Here is an 8150-nt window from a genome sequence, read left to right as displayed (position 1 = left end):
TCCCTCTCTCTTTCTCTGGAAAATACACATGCTCTTTGGTGATTCAAAAAAAAAATGTGATTCTAGAATGTAGAAAATAAAATATTTTCAAAATATGATAAAAACTTACTCAGTTTTAACTATGTGCCACATTTTAAAAAGGTTTCGGTAACATAGAAGTTGCTCTGGATGTCTAAAGAGAGAAATGATTATTTTTACCATAGGGCTTATGTAGTCACCAGAGAGAGACAGAGAGAAAAAGTGAGAAATCACCCCCTAGGAGGATGGCCAACCCACAATCCTTCCCCTCTCTTCTCCTGTTGGGGTCTTGGGCACACACATACATATGCCTGGTGTGATTTTCAAGCCACCAGGACTGCTACTCAAACCACACAATCAGCCATGTAGAATCCAGTGCCTTAACTTCCAAGCCACTTGCTGGCCCCAAAGCCTTATATATTTCAGGATGATTTTAAAGGCAGAAGTTGAGAGTGAGAGGAAGAAGTTGCAAAGGGTCTTATACAGCAGTGATTGGTTAAATTCTATGATAAGGGAAATGATAGCATGAATTCATGGTCACCTGGAGTCTCTGCATTATTGTAGAGTACGTAGGCAATGAGATGGGCACATTGTTGTGACTGAAACATTTTGAAGGTTATAACTAACAGGTGTGATAGACGAAAGGTAAAGGCGAAACATATTTGAACAACAAAGATGTTCATGAAACAATATCTAATGAGTTTAGGTACTATCCTAAGCTATTTTAGGTTGTACAACCCTAAAAATTCCTCTAGACATGTATATATTTTACTTCCGTATAGTGCCAACTCAGGGAGATTGGGATCTCTTATTTTCAGTAAAGACTGGCTAACTTTGGGATCTATCAAATTCCTTAATATTTCAGTTTGATGATGTGGCATTTTAACATGAGTGATTGCATTTTGGTCGGGTTTATACAGGCCTACTACAGGAGGCCTAAAACAATGACCTCCTATCTTTTATTCAATAACACCAAGATCAGCTACTAAATTAGTGATTATCTAAGACAGTACAAATTCCACACCATATCAGCAGCAACATCCATCACTTTCTTTCAAATTGTATTAGGCTTGGTGAATTTTTATTTTAAAAATTACTTTATGTGCCTAATACTTATTCCTAGCCTTGTTGTTTCTCCCTCTATTTCTCAATTGTTTCTTATTTTAATTTGTTTGTATATATAGACCCACTGAATACCTTGGTCAGTCCAATAACTGTAAGGTAGTATGCTATTAAGTGCTATGAATTTTTCTGTTGTAAAATACTGATCACTTACATTGGTAGTAATGAATGACAATTTACCATCAGTGTGTGGTAACTTATTCATGGAATCCAAATAAACTGGAATTTTAAAAAAAGGTGAAAAAAATGCAAGTCAGTTTATGGAATAGTTGACACTGTTGGGAAACATATTTTAAAGCAAAAAATCATGGAGTTAAGAACAAAATCTAATCATCAATAAACTATTATCACTAATAAATAATGATTTTGTATATCTTACTAAATAAGGGACTGTAGTCATTTCTGGTTGTTTGAGGAGAAAGTGTCTGGAGTTTTTTACCCATTTAATCTAAATTTTTTCAAAACTTGAGTTGAACAATCTAATAACTTCTGTTCCCTTCATTTGTCTGTACAATTGTCTCCATTTTTCAAGTGTATAAAAACGGGTAATAATGGAGTCATATGTTTTGACTGAATTACTTTACAACTCCAAATCATTTAATTGAAACTGAACTGAGAGAGAGAAAAATTTTGTGTAAATTTTAAGTTGATAATTCTCAGGGAATCATTGAGCCTTTCACTTCCTCCAAGTCTCAAACACATACCCACCCATCTACACACACACACACACACACAAGCACAGGCATGTGAACTTCTACACAGACACATGTTTATATGCACATGTGCACTTGTATGCAGACACATGTATGTATACGTACACATGTGCACTGCATTCCATCACAACCACTTAAAGTGTTGGAGTTGAGGAGGGAAGCAAAAGTCTAGGAGGTTCTTGGCAGCATTGGCTGGTCAGAGACATTACGTTTACCAAACACTTGCCTTCTGAACTTAAGCATTCAAAGGATGATTAGAAATTCACTATGCTAACCAAAAAAAAAAAAAAAAAGAAATTCACTATGCTTATTAAAGGTACTGAGAAACTTAAATAAAAGGTGAAATGTAAAGAACAATAGTATGTTATGATTTGAGGTCTACAAATAGTGCTCAAGAGTACCCAATGGTTTAATTTGTTCAAGTCATGAAAATCAGTGCTGTGATAGTGAAAAATTGAATTTAATTAAGATTCATTTGTATTTTGCACTTGACTTTCTACCTGGAAAGAGGGAAAGGAGCAGAGGAGATGTTATCTCTGAAATATAAAACAGGCTATACAAAAGAGGCTGTGTACCAACAAAAGATCCTATTTCGTTGGGATGCCCAATTAAAATCTTATATAGCATGCTAATAAATATCCTTCAGAAAGAGACACCAAAACTCTCCTTCTTGAGCAATTAACCCTGAATTTTAAGCCTGATAACAAATACCCAGTGCACCAGACTCCCAAGATGGTTTTAGCTGATCTTAGGAAGATAAAGCCATTCTTAGGAAAGGTATGCTTTGCAGTTTACACTGAAAGGGTAGATCTGGGGTGGAATTCCAACATCTCTTTTTGGCTTAAAGATAAGATGAAAGCAAGGAGGAGTTTCGGTCACTGCCCAGGAGAAACTTTGGGAAACTTCAAATTTGTCTAGGAATTTACAAATTCTGCCTTAACAAGGTGTTTGTAATTCCATATTCTTAGGTTTCTTTTTAAGGTGCAGTTTATTGTATCTTGTGAACTTACTGCACAAAACAAAATGAGAGGACTCTGGCAAGGGGGAAACAGAACAAATGGTTTCAGACTTTGCGTTTCCTAGCCTATACATGGCAGGTCCTTTTGGGCTTTAAAGTGGCAAGAAGACAACTTTTGACACAGAGTAGTTACTTTCTGCCTATAAGAAATTTTAAGGAAGCAAGTCTAGCTAATGAACTCTTGGTGTGTAGCCTGATTTTCTGTGGTAAAAATACTGTGATTACGAGTTCAACTCTTTACTCACTTTCCTTCCCACTGGAAAACAGGTAAATAATAAACTCATAGCAATATTCTGGTTCTAGGAATCCCCTCCCCATTGTTTAACGCACACAGTGAAAATCTGTTTAGAATACAAAAGCATTTCACATTTTTGTTTGTTTGTTTGTTTTGGAGAAGTTTTCGCTATAGGGCATGTGCACTCGCCAGAAAGACAGAGAGAGACAGAGAGACAGAAAGCGAGAAATCAACCCCCAGGGAGGATGGCCACACTGCAATCCCTTCTCCTCCACTCTCCTCTCGGGATCTTGGACACACATGCACATGTGCCCAGAGTGAGTTTAAGCCACCAGATCTGGGACTCGAACTGCGGTTGACTACATGGGAGTCTAGTGACATAGCCATTATGCTATCTACTGGTCCCCACAGTTCATATTTTTAAAAACAAATAATACCTTAAATGACTTAATATTGGATTGTCAGAATAATAATAAAGATCAGGAAAAACAATGAAAAGATATTGGATGATGACATGGGGATTTTAATGTCTCTGTATTGACTGATATGCATGATATTCCTTCTGGAATAAGAAATGTAATACACTGTATAGTTTTATGTGATTCAATGCAATATAAACAAGATTATGATAATAATAAATAAATTAAAATAAAAAAGTCATGACATCTTTTTTCTATGTTTTTCTTTGCAAAATGCATCATGACTTTTCCAACAGCCCCAATAGATGAATGAGATATATAATCCTTTATCTGAAATCCTTGAGGCCAAATATTTCAGAATCATGACATTTTCAGATTTTAGAAAAGTCATTCAGTATATATACTATACTACAATCATCCTCACTGTGTCTATGGCAGTTCCCCACCACCAATAACCAAACATATTAATATTTCTACAACAAGATAAATGAATATTCATACTAAATGGGGTAGGTGGATCAGTATCAGTTCAGATTAGATTTGCAAGCAAATTAATTTTGTCAGGACATTTATAAAAACATTCAAATTTCAGGGCTTTCTGAATTTTGGAATACGGTTACAGATAAGGAAGTGTGTACCTTTATAAATTTGTTTGACGAGACAGGAAAGATTGTTTAAACAATTACCCATTTTTACAAATGAAAAAACATATAAGCTTTCAAATACATTATAAATTAACAATCTTCTCTTTGATATTATTAAATATACATCTTTAACACATATATGCATCTAGCATATTTAACTTGATTTATGAGTGAAAGGCACAGATGCACAAGTCTTTCTGTAAGGCGACACTGACAAATGTACAATAAAATTAAAAATGGATTACACCATCTCCTTATGATGCCAGGAAGAACACTTGTTGAGTGCAATACATGGAGATAGGCTTTATTCTTCAAGAAGTACAATTTTACTTGTCAGCAGTCAGTCTCTTCCACAGAAACATAGGGAGCCAACTTTATTTAAAGAGGATGTTTATCGATCTTTTCTTCCCTGCATACAATACTATTGATACATTTGGTTTATGCCCAAAGTTAAAACTTTAGAAGGTATTTTTATTTATTTTTTGGCTAGGGTGCTCATATTCTTACCAGACAGGAAGAGGAGAAAGCATACCCCATGGGGAATGATCAAACCACAATCCCTTCTCCTCCATCTCCTTGCTTTTAGGATTTTGGCCTCACAGTGCTTGGTTGTGTTCCTCCAGCCTCTGGGCCCAGGACTTGAACTGCACAGTCAGTCATATGGGATATGGCTGCCTTAACCACCAGGGCACAGAGCCAGTCTGGAAGGTATTTTAGTTAGTTAAATACTAGGGAGGTCTTCAAAAAGTTAATGGAAATGTATATTTTGCAAAAAACTACATGGGTATCAAAATTGTATTGCACCAAAATAAACTTGTACTTTAATTCTATTTTCCATGGAATTTCCTTGAAAGTAATAATGATTTACCAAGTTTAGAAACAAATGAGTAACAATGATGCTCCTCAGCAGCTGTAGAAGTAAAACAAATATGTAAACAACTCCATTGACTTTTTATAAAATCCTATCTGTTCCAAGTAATTTAAAATTACTCAAAATTAAAATATTGTGCTTATAAAATCCCATGTAGTTTTTTTTTTTATTTGTTTTTCTTTCTTTTTTTTTTTTTTTTTTGAGGGGTTTTTGTTTTCACACACTTCATACAGCACATGCACTCACTAGAAAGACAGAGAGAGACAGAGACAGAAAGCAAGAAATCACCCCCCCCAGGGGGGATGGCCACACCGCAATCCTTTCTTCTCTATTTTTCTCTCAGGATCTTGGGTACTCACACACATGCACCCGGTGTGAGTTTGAGACAACGAGTATGAGTCCGGGACTCAAACCACGGTTGGTTACATGGGGGTCCAGCAACATAGCCATAATGCCAGCTGCTGGTCCCTCACATATAGTTTTTGATTATAGACATTTCTTCCACTGACTGGTACCTGAAAGATGGTTTCATGATGGAAAAACAAACTTCTAACATGTACAGCAACAACTTCAGCGGTTGAGTACAATGAACAAGTGGCAAGTCATTCTGTTAATCAACTCCAGTGAGGATTCATTATACTATTTCTCTGTTCTTTATTTGCTTCTCGAATAATAGTGCTTAAATGGCCAAGACAGTTCAAATTTTGTTCTATCATTCGTGCTAAAGTCTCCTCATCTTGAGGAGTTACCACCCATGACAGAGGAATTCATATTCTAATGAAGTTGGATGCTGAAGCCCGAAGGGTTACTTTGGTTTCTAGACTGGCTCCTACACGAGACTAGTAGACCTCTGTGTGCAATTTTAAGGAAATGCCATATTTCTTTCTTCCTTTTCCCTTGCATAAACATGACAGCACTGTCAACTTCTTTGATGTCACTGAGGGCTACTTCCACCTTGGGGAGGAGATCAGTAATCTGCTTACAGCCCAACAGCTTGCTCAGATGACCTAGCAGCAACTTGAGAACCTGGTCCTTACTCTGTACAGTGTGATTTCACCCATCTCAGTACTATCGTAGGAGTGACCTGAAGGTCTATGCTTTAACTGCTTATACAGATCAATGGCACACTGTTCCAAAGTTTCCATCAAGTCTCCCTGACATCTTCTATAGGGACTTTTCTGTAGCTCCATGATTTCAATGTACGAGGACATAATCTGATCCTCCAACCTCTGTTGCTTTTGGTAGGAGAAAAGAAGTTTTTTCCCTGTATTGGTGCTGGTACCAAGTGACTTTTTCCTGAGGTGAGTGGAGGAATTGATCGTATTTATCTCCAGAATGAAGGACCCAGGAAGCATGTTGTCACTGTCTAAAAATTGTTTGCTTATGTGACACTGGTCAACCAGCCAAATACTTTGCTCACTGATTTCCAAACTGTAGTTTACTTTAGAATCACCTGAGAAACTTTTATTATTTTATTTTATTTTTCCAGAGTGGACTTTTTATTTCAGGTTGACCATGTGTAAAAAGTTGGGGGAAGATGCCTGGGCCAACCTCCTCTAAAGGATCTAATTCTGTAGTTCTGGTCTCTGACTCAGAAACCTTCATTTTAAACAAGCATGCTTCAAGGTTTTAATGTAGGTAGTAGGTGGCCACATCCTGAGGGTTGCTACATCAAATTACCACCCAGAAGTTACGTTTGTGATAATCCAAGGAAAACCCATTAAGGGTATGAAAAAGAAATAGAAATTATATATGGATAAAGGGTAAATAATGGAGAAAAAACTTAAAACCCCATACTTTATCCTAGAGTTTAATTATATTACATTTCTCCCCTTTAATTTCGATATCTGTATTAGTTTGCTTGGTCTGTCATACAAAGTACCACATACAGAATGACTCCAACCACCAAAAGTAATTGTCTCACAGTTCTGGATGCTGGAAGTCTGACAGCAACGTGTTGGCATGGGTGATGCCAACCTCCTTTCCGAGTTGCGAGGGAGAATCTGTCCCACCGCTCTCTTCTAGTTTCTGATAGCTTCGGGCATTCTTTGACTCGTAGATGGCATTTTCCCTATGTTTTTACTTCTTCTGCCCTCTGTATGTATCTGTCAATGCCTGATATTAAAATCTATCTATACATGATGTCCAGGTTTCTCCTTTATATAACGATATAAGGCATATTGAACTTTTAAACAAATATGCCCCAACGCTTTAATGTATGCAAGTAGGTAGACCACATTCTGAGCATTACTGCATCAAATTACCACCTAGAAGTTATCTTTGTGGTAACCCAAGGAAAACCCATTGAGGATATGACAAGGGAACAGAAATTATGTATGTAAAAAGGACAAATAATGGAGAAAAATATGAAAATGCCATCCAATGACCTTTTCTTAATTTGTTCATCTACAATGATCTTACTTCCAAATAAAGTTACATTTACATGTACCAGAAGCTAGGATTTCAACATCTTTTTGGGAAACATAATTCCCCATAACCCTAGAACATAGATTTTTATTTTGCTTTATGCTGCTATAGGTGTTAAAGATATGAAAGAAATAATATTTAAATAGGAAGAATGTAAATCAAGTTTGCCATCGAAATGTCCTGTCCTGTGTTTTCAAATTCCTAGGTAAAGTATCTAACCTCTTTACAAAAAACTACATAGAAAAGCAAACATTTAAACTAAAAATTCTTAGAAATCAAACACATTAAAAATAGCTGTTGCTGCTTTCTGGCTCAAAAGAAAATATGGCTATTTCTATCACTGAAGACTCTTTAACCTATTTTGATTTGGCCAGAAGAAGAGAGTCAGATATGGAAAAATAAAAGCATTAAAGAAGAAATTGATATTATTTTTGTATCTAGTGATATGAAGACTGTAACTAAAAACTAACTAGTGAAGTTGAATAATTGGTCAGCAATGTTTGACATGAGCAAGGAATACATTTTGCCACCATTAGAAACATATCTGATTTTACAAATAATTGTTTTTAAATCTATTTATTTATTGAGGCATAATTTATATACGCTGTGGTACACATTTTATTTTATTTCATTATTTGTTAAGAGATATTTTTGCTATAGGACACATGCTCTTGCCAGAAAGA

General features: G+C 35.9%; 1 pseudogene; it reads right to left on the bottom strand.

Annotated features, from left to right (window-relative positions):
• Positions 1–5654: 5654 nt before the first annotated feature.
• Positions 5655–6395, bottom strand: LOC102491290 (inhibitor of nuclear factor kappa-B kinase subunit alpha pseudogene; annotated as a pseudogene).
• Between the last annotated feature and the right edge of the window lie 1755 nt (positions 6396–8150).

The sequence above is a fragment of the Tupaia chinensis genome, unplaced genomic scaffold, assembly GCF_000334495.1.
Source record: "Tupaia chinensis unplaced genomic scaffold, TupChi_1.0 Scaffold144180_1, whole genome shotgun sequence".
Classification (NCBI taxonomy): domain Eukaryota; kingdom Metazoa; phylum Chordata; class Mammalia; order Scandentia; family Tupaiidae; genus Tupaia; species Tupaia belangeri.
Note: the sequence above shows the minus strand (reverse complement) of the source record. Positions and strands in the feature narration are given on the sequence as shown.